The sequence below is a fragment of the Ptiloglossa arizonensis genome, chromosome 9 (assembly GCF_051014685.1).
Source record: "Ptiloglossa arizonensis isolate GNS036 chromosome 9, iyPtiAriz1_principal, whole genome shotgun sequence".
NCBI classification, from domain to species: domain Eukaryota; kingdom Metazoa; phylum Arthropoda; class Insecta; order Hymenoptera; family Colletidae; genus Ptiloglossa; species Ptiloglossa arizonensis.
Genome location: NC_135056.1, coordinates 16450285 through 16465485, shown reverse-complemented (window position 1 = coordinate 16465485; position 15201 = coordinate 16450285). Strand labels below are relative to the sequence as shown.

At 39.9% G+C, this 15201-nt stretch overlaps 1 protein-coding gene and 1 long non-coding RNA gene across 2 annotated transcripts in view; both read left to right on the top strand.

The window, feature by feature from the left end:
- Kank (KN motif and ankyrin repeat domain-containing protein 2 kank) overlaps window positions 1–15201 on the top strand; it is an 83124-nt gene that overhangs the window by 1613 nt on the left and 66310 nt on the right. The gene's annotated exons all lie outside the window — the stretch shown is intronic.
- LOC143151583 (uncharacterized) lies at window positions 4205–14308 on the top strand. The gene is made up of 2 exons (XR_012993378.1): window positions 4205–5043; window positions 13541–14308. It is a non-coding gene; the product is annotated as an uncharacterized LOC143151583 (long non-coding RNA).

Genomic DNA, 15201 nt, shown 5'->3' with positions numbered 1-15201 from the left:
GTTTCTCTTCGAAATTGATCGTAACATCGATCTTGGAAAAATTGATACTCTTTGGATAGGGTAAATACAATCGAGGGACCATTTTTTAAAGACACTTCTTAGTCTTCTTTCTCTCGTGGGGACACTGACTCTTCGAGAATTTATTCGCATCCCGCTTCTTCACCAGAAATGGTACTTGTATGGAGATCGTGGAACTCGAGAGGAAAGTCGACGGTTATCTACGATGTCTCAGCTTTTCTTTTATCACCGTTTCTCTTGTCTGCTGTGCGCACTACCTTCGTGTACGGAAGAATTTTAAATCAATCGGGGGGATTTAATAGAAATCAATACACGATAAGAACCAAACTCAGCGGGACACCATTCACGATATCTTCATTTTTTTCTCTTTATATTCCCGCTTTGCTTGTTCACGATCGAAACGAAACTGGCCCGTCACCGTCCGGCCGGTGTTCCTTCGCCAATTTACCCGCATGACGGTCACTTCGGTGCAGACCTTCTGAAAATCGCTCCGCTGGTAAAAATGTAAATTCCAAATCAGCGTTTCTCAAACAACTGTCCGCGCAACCTTCCAAGTAAACATTTCCTTTCGTATTTCCAAAACTCTCCCAATAACTTACAACTATTCTACCATCTCCAGAACTCAAACAAGACCACATCCTCTCCTAACAATGAAGCTTTCGTTCTACAATACAATGAAACTTTCAAAAACCAAATAAAGATTCAATCCACGAAGACTCTTAAAAGAAATTCTTCAAGTCCCAAAAATCAGCAACGAAACTCTTCTTGCTTTTGTCTTCACCCTACAAATCAACCAAAACTCCAAAATCGTCAACGTCTACAATTACTTCTAACGCGAAACATCTCGATACATTTTCGAAGCAACGAATCAAACAACATCCAAGGAACTCACCAACAATCAACCTGCAACTGTGCAACGTGGATGCACCTCTGTTTACGATGTTGATCTATTCCCCATGATCGATCGATCGATGGAGGTGTTGGCGTTACGAAAAAACGTGGAGTCACCATCCGTGACGATGGTTCCTCGCGCCAGGGCGCTTCTTTGCATTGTAAATGGTGGAAGATCGCCGGTCACAATACCGTGCGGCCCATTGTGTTATCCGGGGCATTGTCGCGCGTTAATTGTGGTCGATCAGGCGCCACGTGCTCGCACGGTGGAATTGGAAATTCAGTTCGGTCGGTTCGTATCGCTAGGCGTAGGTGACTTTCTACTTCGGCGTCGTCATTGGATCGATGCAAATGTTCGTCGAAGGACAATGGCGGAAAAAAAAAAAGAAAGAAAAAAAAAAAAGAGCGTGGGTCACACCTGGAGGTAACCGTGCCGCGCGACGCGTCGATGGAAATTTTATTCGAGGTCGATCGGGGGCTACCGGCGACGAATTTGACATCGAATCGTGTCGAAAAGGGGACCGATCGGCCGTGTGATCGATTTAATTGCCGACAGTTATCGGACGTGGCTCGTTATTCGTTCGTTCGTTGGTTGGTTGCTGGTCGATTGTTGCGCGACGAGGGGGCGTTCATTAGCGCGACGTACGCTTATAAATCGCGACAACGTATATAGGTTATCGTGGATAATTATTTCGCGTACACTCTGGTCCGAAGCTTCGATTCGCGGTACGAGACGTCGATAATCTGGTGGTTTTCCAGGGGTTGGAGTGGGGAGGGTCTCGAATCCTCGATAAAAGTACTTTGACGCGCGTACCGTTATTACGTGGAACGTACGCGTCTCCATCGCGCGATCGATCCTCCTTCTCGTGTAAAATCGTGTCCCGTGGACCGCGTCACCGAACCGAAACACGAGGAACACGAGCGGTATGGAACGATCGTCCCGAAGATGAGAGACACGAATGCCACTCGTGGTAAGATTAATTGCATTCTGCTCGGTTGCTCGATATTCGACGCAATTAGTCCTTAAAGCAAGCTCACGGTTATCGATCGTAAGTGGTAGACGTTACGGACAACGGTATCTCCAAGATGACAAACGCAAATGGAATTAGTCGATGAATTAATTTGCACTTGGAGCGAATTTCTTTGTTCGGGGAAGCCCTTCAGATTTCTGGCGCGAGAAATTCAAAACGTTCCAATCTTTCTTGGGTATTTGTTACGTTGTGGCATCACCGAGGACGGTAATTGTTGCTTGAAACTTTATTAATGCTAGAGTTTAGGTCAGTTTATTTTTATTAGAGTTCTTTGTACACTATTCGAAGAAACGTTATAAGTTCGGTCACTATTTGTCCAAAATGTAGTGTACAAAGTAGAAATATTCGAAGTATAATATACTTGTTGTTTTATAGCATTGCCAAGGATAATTGTGTCATTTGAAACTTTATTACTACTAGAGTTTATTTCAGTTTATTTGTATTAGAATTCTTTGTGCAGTATTTGAAGAAACGTTGTAAGTTCGGTCACGATTTGTCCAAATTGTAACGTAGAAATGTTCGATGTATAATATACTTGTTGTTTTATAGCATTGCCAAGGATAATTGTGTCGTTTGAAACTTTATTAATACTAGAGTATATTTCAGTTTATTTGTATTAGAATTCTTTGTGCACTATTCGAAGAAACGTTATAAGTTCGGTCACAATTTGTCCAAACTGTAGCGTAAAAAGTAGAAATACTCAAAGTATAATATATTTGTTATTTTACAGCATTGCCAACGATAATTGCATCATTTGAAACTTTATTACTACCAGAGTTTATTTCAGTTTATTTATCTTAGAATTCTTTACAATACAAACAATACAATACAATAGGGCACATTCTTTGTGCACTATTCGAAAAAACGTTATAAGTTCGATCACAATTTGTCCAAACTGTAGTGTAAAAATTAGAAATATTCGACGTATAATATACTTGTTATTTTACAACATTGCCAACGATAATTGCATCATTTGAAACTTTATTACTACCAGAGTTTATTTCAGTTTATTTATCTTAGAATTCTTTACAATACAAACAATACAATACAATAGAGCACATTCTTTGTGCACTATTCGAAGAAACGTCATAAATTCGATCACAATTTGTCCAAACTGTATCGTGGAAAGTACAAATACTCAACGTATAAACATACTTGTTATTTTATAGCACCGCCACCGATAATTGCGTCATTTGAAACTTTATCAACGCTAGAGTTTGTTTCAGTTTATTTCTATCAGAGTTCATTTCGTTTTATCGCTATTAGAATACCCTGTGCACGATTCAAAGAAACCTTGGAGTTCGGTCACAATTTCTCCCGACTGAAATTTACAACTGGTCCAAACCGTGGAAAATAGAAATATTCGACGTAGAACGTACTTGTTATTTCAATAGCACTGCCAACGATAATTACGTTGCAGGAAACTTGATCGATACTGAAGTTCATTTCTCGTAAACGCATTATGGAAACGTAAATTTCTTTTTACATTTAACGCGCCCGTGATCGGTGACCATCGTGGCATACAACGTGTTAATATTCGACGCGAACGGAGCGTTTTTCCGTTGAACTATGCACTCAGTCTTTGGCCAATAAATGTCCCGAATGCGTGGAACTCGTGTTTTCCCGACAGCGATGGACTTTGACGCGACGATATTACGTGGAAATAGCGCGCCTCTATGCGCAATTAATTCCTCGTGTAAAATCGAGTCTCGTCGATCGTATTGTAAAACCAAAGCGCGATAAACCCGAGTGGTACGGACAATGGTCCCGAAGATGACAAAAGCGAATAGCACTCGTGGTAAAATTAATCGCATTCTGTTCGGTTGCTCGATATTCGACTATATTCGGCCTTAAATCAGGCCCGGTGCTATCGATCGTAAAAGACGGGTATACACTGCGAGTGAAAGAAACGAAAAACAACGGTCGATAAACGTATCGGACTTGTATCGTTGATTAACGATTTCGTATCAACGCAGTCGAAGAGCTACGAGAAACTCTCTGGAGCTTGGAAGCGCTTGCATAGGTCCGCTTTAAAGCGTTCTTACGTTACGTGCATTTGGAGCCTTTGGTTGTGAACCGACCGAAAGGAAAATTAATTTCTGTCTCGGTTACTTAACGATCGATGCGTTTCTAAATTGTTCTCCCGTTGAACTGCGTGCTCCATACTCGATAAATGTACACAGCTTGCGCTTTTAACTTGACGACGCGATAAGAGAACATACATTAGATAAAACATCTCCATCGTGATAGCTTCGATTTTTGGATAAAACGATTGCTAAAATCGCTCGAAGAAGAGGCCGTGTGTTCTCCGTTGAATCGAAGGAGTTAATTTTTGAAAGTTTCTCGTCACGGTTCCGTTGGCACGCGGCCAATCGACAGAGGGCAGATTGAACGTTCGTTCAGGCTCGCGATAAATTCAGCGCCCTGACTATGGTACACGCAGTTGCAAATTAAATCGCGAGGGGTTCGATCGATTCCTCGAAGGTATCCACGAGGATTGTGACCGATCGTTTCTACACGAGGATCTTTCGAGTCGCGTTCGATCGTTGGTTGAACGAGTCTATGTTTGTTCAACGTTTGAAATAATAATTAACGAGGACGCCGAATGGCTTTGAGGCGTGTATTTTATCGCGAACGGGGGACGACTTTTTACGCGTTGCTCAAGCCTACGCCCACGCGAGTCCCGTGATTTGCATATCGCGTTCCGCTATTCCTTCGTGTTTACGAGTGATTCGATCGTCGCTTGCATTCCGCGGAGCGCGAGCGCGAACGTTCGCGTACACTGGTGCTCGTGGAAACAAGTGGACTTCGGTTACGTGGAAATCGAACGATAAGGCACGACGACGACGCTGCCTTTGTTGCAACCGTCTCGACGATGCTGCGTTCGCCAACTTTTTTTCATTGAGGGGGAGTAGTATGAAACGAACGTCTCGCGAATCAATTATACGAATGAAAATAACTCGGTTAGGTGAACGATGCACCGTGAAGTCTCCCGTAACGTTCGCGATCCCCCGATTATCAATACGCGAGGCGTGGGTTGGAGAAGTTCTCGTGGAACTGGTCAAACTCGAACCACTCGCTCGCTGAGGACAATGAACGATGGGTACAATTTTTATCTAGACGAGAGTTACTAATCACCGTTGGAAGACGAGGGATATTTTTATCTGGATAAAGGTTACTAATAAATGGTAGAAGGGGAGGGTCATTTTTATTTGGATAAAGGTTACTAATAAATGGTGGAAGATGAGGAACAGTTTTATCTGGATAAAGGTTACTAATAGCCTGTAGAAAACTAGGAACATTTTTTGTTGGATGAAGGTTACTAATAATCGATGGAAGATGAGGAACATTTTTATCTGGATAAAGGTTACTAATAATCGATGGAAGACTAGGAACATTTTTATCTGGATAAAGGTTACTAATAATCGATGGAAGATGAGACACATTTTTTTTTCTGGATAAAGGTTACTAATAAATGGTAGAAGACGAGGAACATTTTTATCTGGATAAAGGTTACTAATAATCTATTGAAGATGAGGAACATTTTTTTTCTGGATAAAGGTTACTAATAACTGGTAGAAGGCAAGGAACATTTTTATTTGGATAAAGGTTACTAATAAATGGTAGAAGGCAAGAAACATTTTTATTTGGATAAAGGTTACTAATAATCTATGGAAGATGAGGAACATTTTTATCTAGATAAAGGTTACTAATAATCGATGGAAAATGAGAAACTTTTTTTTCTGGATAAAGGTTACTAATAACTGGTAGAAGGCAAGGAACATTTTTATTTGGATAAAGGTTACTAATAACCGGTAGAAGACGAGAAACATTTTTTTTTCTGGATAAAAGTCACTAATAACCAGTACAAGACGAGGAACATTATTATCTAGATAAAGTTTACTAATAACCGGTAGAAGATAAAGAACACTGTTTATCATTCGTCGAATAACGATTGGAACGAAATATATCACGATCACGAGAAGTAAAAATTCTCCCTTCTATATTCCGAAAAAATTTTGCTCATTTTGACAATTCCAAAGCAATTATTGTACTTTGATAGCGTTAAGCCGGTACAGAGACCTTCGGTTTACGAATCGAATTCCACTCGTCCGGGAAACGAAGAAATCGTCGATGTTGGTTTAAACAAATTTATTCGAACGAGGTGATTGCATCGTAATAACTGGACGAACAGTTATTATAAAATTTTGTTCTCTCGAACCGACGAACGAACGTGTTCGCGCATTTAGTCGACAGATTAAACGCGATTGCTATTTACCCGCGTTAATCCTTTCCGTGTATAACAACGAAAGTGCACGATTTTTTCACCGAAATGCACGTCCCGAACATCAACAATTTAACGTGAAAATTCGTTTACAATATTTCACTGCCGGTGAAACTTTAACTATCTCTACGATAGAAAGTTTATTCATATTTTCCAACGCGTATTTTAAAATTCGATTCGTCACCGACCGAAATTCTTCACGTGTCATCGACTTTTTTTTAAAGTAACGATAATTCATAGACGCAACAGGTGTTTGTAAAAATTGTCGCATCCCTCCGAATACAATTCCAACGTTTAATAGAATTTTCCTCTCGCTAAATATTCCTCCGACCTTCTGATACTCTGCCAAAACATCCATTATCCCTCTGTCTTTCACCGAAATATTCCCCACCGTTGATACGAGTTTCCGAGCGATGTGAAAAAAAAAAAATCTCGCTCGTAAAATACAATGTTTACGATAGCGACGCTATTAAACGATCATTAGTTTACACGATATAAAATCCTCGCCGTTATCGAAACAACAATTATCCAAAATTACAACCGCCAAAAAACTTCAATTCCATCCAGGTATAATTTCCATTAATATAATTTAAAAATACACGAAAAATCACTCCAACCACAAAACAATCTTAAAATAAATCTCTCCCGAGTCCTCGTACCTACACTTCCCTGCTCGATAAATACCCTAAGAATCGATCCAGAGAACAATATATTCCACACCAAAATAATCTCAAACCTTTCCAAACTCTCCAAAAAAACAACAAAAAAATTCTCACCGTATCTCGTCCATTTCGAAGATCCACTCGATAATAAATCTTCAACACGTGCCCTTTAAAACGCGAGAGAGACACCGCCGATTTAAATACTATACATCCGGTGAGGTTTGCACCCCGATAGGATCGTGCAATTGATCAAGATCCGCGGTCTTTCTAGCGATACATATAAGGATACCTGTTGGCTTCGCGACACCAACGGTTTCTACATTTTTTTTTTTCTTTTCTCTCGTTCCACCGTAGCCCGAAGCACGCGGCATTCCTACGGTCCGTTCGTAATTAACGCTCCCGTAGATCCGAATCGTCGGGTAGAGCGGTAATCGGGCAACTATTATCCATGGATTAGCCCGGTGTGGCCGCGGTGTGTACACGTCGTTGGCAAGACTCGCACAAAAGAGAGTTATTAACCCGCTCGAGTAACAAACGCCTCCTCCGGATACCTAGGCACCACCGGACGCTTTTCACGCGGGTACGAAACGAGTTAGCAACGAGCACGAGCGGTTACGTGACACGCGGTTTTCTTCCGTGCGCGTACATTTTCTTCCGAGATCGTTTTCGCGATATCGTGCTTCGTTTTCATAACCGTGGCGGGGGTTAGGTCTGTATCCGAACCAGGTTTCCGTACGTAGGTACGTAGGTACCGGTACGCGCACACGTAGGTATTTACGGGCGTCGAAGCCTGTATAATAGGAATTCCATTGCTCGGAGGCACCCATTATTCGCAGCGCGCGGACTAACCGAATTGGATTATTAGGTTGCCGCGAACAACTGGCTGTCCGCTTGTAAACACGTGGCTGGCATCCAGTTTTTGAGGGCACCGTTCGGTGGGTAATTTAGACAACAATCGAATTGCACGCCGACGAGATTCGCCAAACGGGAATTCGATTCTCGAAATGGTCCCGCGTACGGTAAACCGTGTACTTTATGGTCTTTTGTCAGCGCGATACGCGAACTTGTATCTGGGAATACTAGTAACTGGAATTGTGTTTTTTTTTTGGAAAGGTACCTCGCGCGGAGAACGAGAGATTGTTGCGCAATATTTGGAGGGAAAGATTTGCGAGTTGGAGATTCTTGTGGATGGTTGTATTAGTTGTTGTTTATCCGATGTGTACGGGGATGTATGGAGAATTTTCTAAAGATTTGTAATTTAAAGATTCGATTCTTAGAGATAGTTATATTAGCTATTATTTATAGGAGAATTTCTTAAAGATTTGTAACTTAAAGATTCGATTCTTGTAGATAGTTATATTAGCTATTATTTATAGGAGAATTTCTCAAAGATTTGTAATTTAAAAATTCCATTCTTATAGATAATTATGTAGACGAGAATTTCTCAAAGATTTGTAACTTAAAGATTCGATTCTTATAGATAGTTATATTAGCTATTATTTATAGGAGAATTTCTCAAAGATTTATAACTTAAAGATTCGATTATTATAGATAGTTATATTATCTATTATTTATAGGAGAATTTCTCAAAAATTTGTAACTGGAAGATTCAATTCTCATCGATAATTATATTAGTTATTATTTATAGGAGAATTTCTCAAAAATTTGTAACTTAAAGATTCGATTCTCATAGATAGCTATATTAGCTATCATTTATACGAGAATTCCTCAAAGATTTGTACTTTAAAGATTCAATTCTCATCGATAATTATATTAGCCATTATTTATACGAGAATTCCTCAAAAATTTGTAATTTAAATATTCAATTCTCATCGACAGTTATATTAGCCATTATTTATACGAGAATTCCTCAAAGATTTGTAACTTAAAGATTCGATTCTCACGGATAATTATATTAGCTATTATACTTATCAGACGTGTACAGGTATGTATCGAGAATTTCTCAAAGACACCTCCCGCGAAGAATTCACGGAGAAAATTCGCAACATTCGAGATAATTGTCGATTACATTTTACTCTACCGAAAAGTATACATCAATGAATATCTAACCCGAGATTTCCAACACTGAAAAAAAGAGAAAGGTTTGAAACGTTATTCATATTTATTCCGCATTCCGTGTGTACCCTCTTCTTTTCTTCTTTTTCATTATTCATCTCCGCTCGCAATGAAATACCTTGCAAATTTCCCAGCTAATTATCCGCACGCTCTTCGTGCAACGTTTAACGAGCATCGTACGCACGTTTCGATCGTTAAATCGTCGAAAGAGAATTTACGCGGTCTAGTATTTTATTACACATAACGGACGTCTCGGTGCTCGAATGTTGTTCAACGATAGGCGTACGTGTTTCATTACGTTGCAAAACTCGAATCGAGCATAGGGCGGTGGATGGTCTCTCTCTCTCTTTTTTTTTCTTCTTTTCTTTCCTTTTTTTTTTTTTTTTAAATCGACGCGTATCCTCGTCTCGGTTTGTGGATTCGGAACGTGCATCGATGAAACAACACCGAGAGAAAAATTCTTATTCCGGTTCTCCGAGGCTGCTCGAGCATGTGCGTCCATAAGTATCGTTGCACATGTGCAGCGTGTTACGTAACCGTTTGTAATACTCATTTTGTTTGACTCGCAACAAAGGAGGAGGGTATCTAGCGCGTGTACACTCTGCTCGCATCTATGCTAATCCAACCTATTTCAACCGAGAGAAGATGTCCATTGACGGTGAGGTCTGCGTTTCTTTTTTTTTTTATTCTTGTGTCAACGGAATGGTAATACGCACGGTGTAAAAATCGAATGGAAAAATAGACATTCGTACGCGTACACACTCGTGGACGCGAAGAGTAACCGATAAACGAACACGATGCGATTATTGTTCCCTCGTTGAGTACCAGCTCGCCATTGGTGACTCGGATTCGAAATCCTCGTGGCTTGAAAATAGTCATCAAAGGCTCCGTAACTCGTTGCAGGAGTTTATAATTTGTTCGCGAATGGATTTCGTAGAAACTCGATACTCGTTCAACGCTTGCTAATTTTCACGAAGTTACACACTTCGATTGCGCATATTCATAAGAAAATCGGAACGTCAATGGTGCGTTGATTAACGTTTCATTTCGAACGTGTACGTCTATCGATGGTTACGACCAACGATTTTAATTTTAACGAAAGATAAAGAATCAAGCGAACTCGCGGCGCTACCGAACGACGTACGCGAGCGAACAATTCATCAAGACGTCTTAAACGAGCTCTCATTGACGTTGACGTTTTCCACTCTTGGGTATTTCAGTCCGCGGAACAAATAAGAATATAAATTAAACGATCCGTAAATTGAACAATAGGTGTTACGAACTTTGCGGAACAGAGGACGCGACCGGTTCATATTTTACAAGATTATTTCATTCCACGTTGTACCATTTATTTCGATACTATTATTATCTAAACATCTACCTATCCATCAATTTCACTCGAATCGGTGTATATCAATTTTAGAAATTTCTCAAAGTGTTATCTTTCGAGAAATATTATATATCAGAAGAATCTTCAAGGAGTTTCAAAAATCGTTTTTTTAAATATCGATCGGTAAATAATCCTTTCAACTCTCTTCGGGTATCTTCGTTAAATTGGAAGTTCATTCGGGGCCATTCTCTTCGGTTCTCGATTGTACACCTTTCCACGTGAATGCTACCTCAATACACGTGGTTCACAATGCGTCAACTTTTTCGCTTGCCTTTTCTCGATCGTCCGTACGAGCCGCGGAATCCTTATTTGGCGTCGCACGAAGCTCGTTAAGCGTTCGACGGAAAGTTCATCGTGGCCGTGAACGATCCAGGAATCACGCGCGGTTATCGATAACTCGGAACAATTTTCCGCCCGGAGGCCTGACATTTCGGCTTCCTGGTAACACCGTCTCCAGAAAATCCGTGGAACGCGATCATACGTGCTCGTTCTATTCCCACGAACGTCACGTGTGCACGCAGCTGCTGGCATTTCACCGAGCAACAGATTTCTCATCGGGAACGTAAGCGGACCGTTTCCATCTGCTTCGATGCGCGCGCTACCGGCCAGCTCGTTTCTACGCTCGCGGAAACAATATTTTTCAACGAACGAGCTTCTCACCTGAGTATCTAACGTAATCACTTCGCTTCTGTGAATTACGAGCTTTTGAAATTTTCTAAATAAACGTTCTACGATCTTTCGAGTGAATTGTGAATGCGAGGTCTCGAGTATTATGTGTAAAATAATCTCTTTGCTCTTCTTTGTTACGAGCGTTCGAAATTTTGAAAATAAATATTCTACTATCTTTGGAGTAAATTACGAATGGTCTCAAAGACCATAGAATATTTGTGACATTTTTTATTACCGAAGTAACCAAGGAAAAGTAAGAAAATGAAGAAGTTTGTGATCTGATCTCCACTCGTGGACATAGTATTTTTCATCGAACGAACTTCTCACCTGAGTATCTAACGTAATCACTTCGCTCTTCTGAATTACGAGCTTTTGAAATTTTGTAAATAAATATTCTACGATCTTCGGAGTAAATTACGAATGTAATGTCTCGAGTATTGTGTCCAATGTAATTTCTTTGCTCTTCTTAATTACGAGCGTTCGAAATTTTGAAAATAAATATTCTTCGATCTTTGGAGTAAATTACGAATGTAATGTCTCGAGTATTGTGTCCAATGTAATTTCTTTGCTCTTCTTTATTACGAGCGTTTGAAATTTTGAAAATAAATATTCTACTATCTTTGGAGTAAATTACGAATGTAATGTCTCAAAGATCATTGAATATTTGTGACATTTTTACTACCGAAGTAACCAAGGAAAAGTAAGAAATTGAAGAAGTTTGCGATCTGATCTCCAGTTATGAAAATAGTATTTTTCATCGAACAAGTTTCTCACCTGAGTGTCCAACCTAATTTCTTTGCTCTTCTTAATTACGAGCGTTCGAAATTTTGAAAATAAACATTCTACGATCTGTGGAGTAAATTACGAATGCAACGTCTCGAATATTTGCAACATTTTTTACTCTCGAAGCAACCAAAGGTAAAAAGAAAATTAAGAAGTTTGATTTATACGCGCGGTGCTGGTTAGGTAATTCTTCCTCGAACCACTTTCTCGATGAAACGTCGGAGACCGCGATCCCTTTACTCTCCAGAATTTTAAACATAAAAAATCTTCTTAAGATAAATAAGAGAAATACTCTTCGGTCCTCGAGACAAGTTACCGACCCGGATGTTCCGACGATCCGAGAATATTTATTTCCAAGATCCTTAACCATCGAAATAACCACAGAACCGAAGTAGTTTGATTTATCGCTAATTATAAATATTATTCCCACCGCGTGATTTGTAATCCTTCTCGCGGTCAATTTCTCGCTCGTAATCGCACGTGGAATCGTTATCGACGTCCATGTTTGCTCGCTGAACTTTCACCGGTTGGAATAATCGAAAAAAAAAACAAAGAAAGAGAAAAAAAATAGGAAAAGAACAAACGTGTATTCGCGCCCAATATCGTTTATTAATATTTGCTCGAGCCTTGCTAACAAAACGCCCCTGCAATTTACTCGAACGGTCGAACGGTTGCAAGGGTGAAACTTTATGTATTTTTATTTCGGACGTTTATTCACCAGTTTTGTAATGATTGCACAGCAACAAATGTTTAAAAATCGACCGTGAATTGACTCAACCGAACCGCTTGTTTGTTCCGCGGTTAGTTGTTCCCTACCTTTGTACCTTTTTCTCGTAGAAACTCGTATCGGTGCCGTATGAATATTTTATCGCGATATTTATAATACTGGACTAGATGTAGGCTAAACATATGGTTTGTAAATATCTCAATGGTTACACGTTCCGTACTTCTGAAGATCGATACAGAAGATCGTCTTGCTCAATTGTTCCACGATTTTCCTACCGATTCTCCACCAGAAAAACATCAAATAAACATTCACATCTTCCATTACTAGAAACCGAGCAAATCGTTTGAAAATTTGTAACGAAGAAAATATAAATATTTCACCAGTCACACTCGATCCCCATTTCTATTAAACACGAGTCCCTTAATTACTCCACACTTTCTACAAAAATCCTTAATCCTTAATTACTCCACACTTTCTACAAAAATCCTTAATCCTTAATTACTCCACGCTTTCTAACCGACTCCTATTTCATTGATACACTCCTTGTAACACTGTCTCATTTCTCCTCGAGATACAACTAACCACCAAATACCCCTCGTTACACAGAAAATAAAACAAAACAATTACACAAAATCGTGTCACAATCATGAAAATTTTCTTTTTTTTCCGTCTCCGCTGATATTTACAAAAACTCAAATTCATTATCCCCGATAAATGACCTCCTCTCGATAATCCACCGTATACGCGTACTTCGCGCTACCCTAATCGTTTCAACGATACATAGACCACTCGTCGTTATCCGCGTTGTTAACCACCATTCGTTCCTTCTTCTTTCGGCGTTACGCGTGGTTGTCGCTCGATTGTTGCGCAATTTTTATGTAAATTCAGCAGCCGTTGAGGGACTCGATGGTTTATGGTCCCTATCTCGGCCACAGTTGATCGTCTCGGTGTGTGCTTTTCTGGTCGCGTGGGCGTTGCTCGCCAATTATTTGCTAATCTTCGTTGTAGTACGCTCGGTGACTTGGTTCGCCGGTGAATTTTCCGGGCACACCCCGGACGCAACCTTGGCATTATTCCGTGACTCGGTTTCGCGATGCTCGATAACCACGATGCGTTCCACAGCTTTCGATAGCTATGGGAATAACACTGGTGCGGCGGTGCACCGTGCGTACATAGAACGTAGCGTCGTCATCGGGCGAACGTAATCGCCTTGAAATACGCTCGACGAATGCGTAATCCGCTCGCGGCTGCGTCGTCCGCGAGATCTCCGTGTCCGCTCGTAATTAACCGGCGTTACGCTTCCTTTCGATCGGCAACGAATACAAATGATCGCGACGAGAACAGAAGCGGAATTCTTCGTTTCGCGAGGTACTCGAGCAATGGCCACCGATACTCCCAGTTAACCGTTTCGTGCGTAACGAGACACGCGTTTGTGCATATCGAAGAGAACTGATTCGAAACTGGCCCGAAACTTTTGGAACATTTTTAACGAATTCTTTTCTCATCTATGATGAGAAATTCTTTTTATCGACGATGAAGGTAATTCTGTATTGTACAACTACTATATACGTGGACATCGTTCAAGGTGAATACGCGTGGATATTGTTCCAGAGGAATAAATTTATGTTGCACGAGCACTGTATTATTGCTCGCGAGTAGAAATTGCACGTTGTGTAGTAACTGTGCGTGTGTTTTACTTTGAAAGAATTTCTTTTCGATGAACATTCTTTTATTGATACATTCTGTCGAGGAGTATTTGTCGGGAATTTGGCAATGAAAATTATCTTGGCTTTGGTAGATACACCTGAGATGTTTCGAGAGTGTTGTACGATGCAAAATTAGTCTATTTTGTTTGAAAAATTTTAGGTGAACACCTGTCCCTTGATTTACGCGAATTATTCGTTCTATTCGTTCTTTTGTTCATGAGGAAGAATACCGTGAAGATCGAGGGACGAGTATATTTAAAAAAATTTATTCTTTTTTAATTTATTTGTATTCATTTGTATTATACCTGCCTGAGATATTTCAAGGGTGTTATACGATTCAAATTGGATTCATTTTGTTGGAAAACTTTCAAATATACACCTATCCCTCGATTTACACGGATTATTCGTTCTACGTTGTTCTTTTCTTCGCGAGGACGAGTATATAGTATTTCAAAAAATTTATTCTTTTTCAATTTATTTGTATTCATTCATATTATACACATCTTATATCTATTTATTTATATTACATTGGTAATTATCCGATGTTCCACTGACACATCTATTGATACATAAATATTATATATATATAGATATTGATAATTATTCGATGTTCTACTGACACACCTATCGATACAAAATATTATTTACATTGGTAGTTATCAAATGTTCTACCAACACACACCTATTGATACATAAAAATCAATCATATTGCTAATTACCCAACGTTCTCAAAGCTACTATAGAATCCAATGATAACCATCCAGTGACACGTAACGAATTCTCCCAAAGAGATCTCTTTCGCCTCCCGTTCGATCGCTCGATCGCTCTTTCGAGAATTTCGACTCTTTTATCGTTCCGTGACCGGAGAATTGCACAAGTGGGTCGGTACGCCGAAATGTGTGCTAGCACTATTTATACGAAACACTCGAGAATCCAATACGCGTACAAAAATAAGTGTATTAC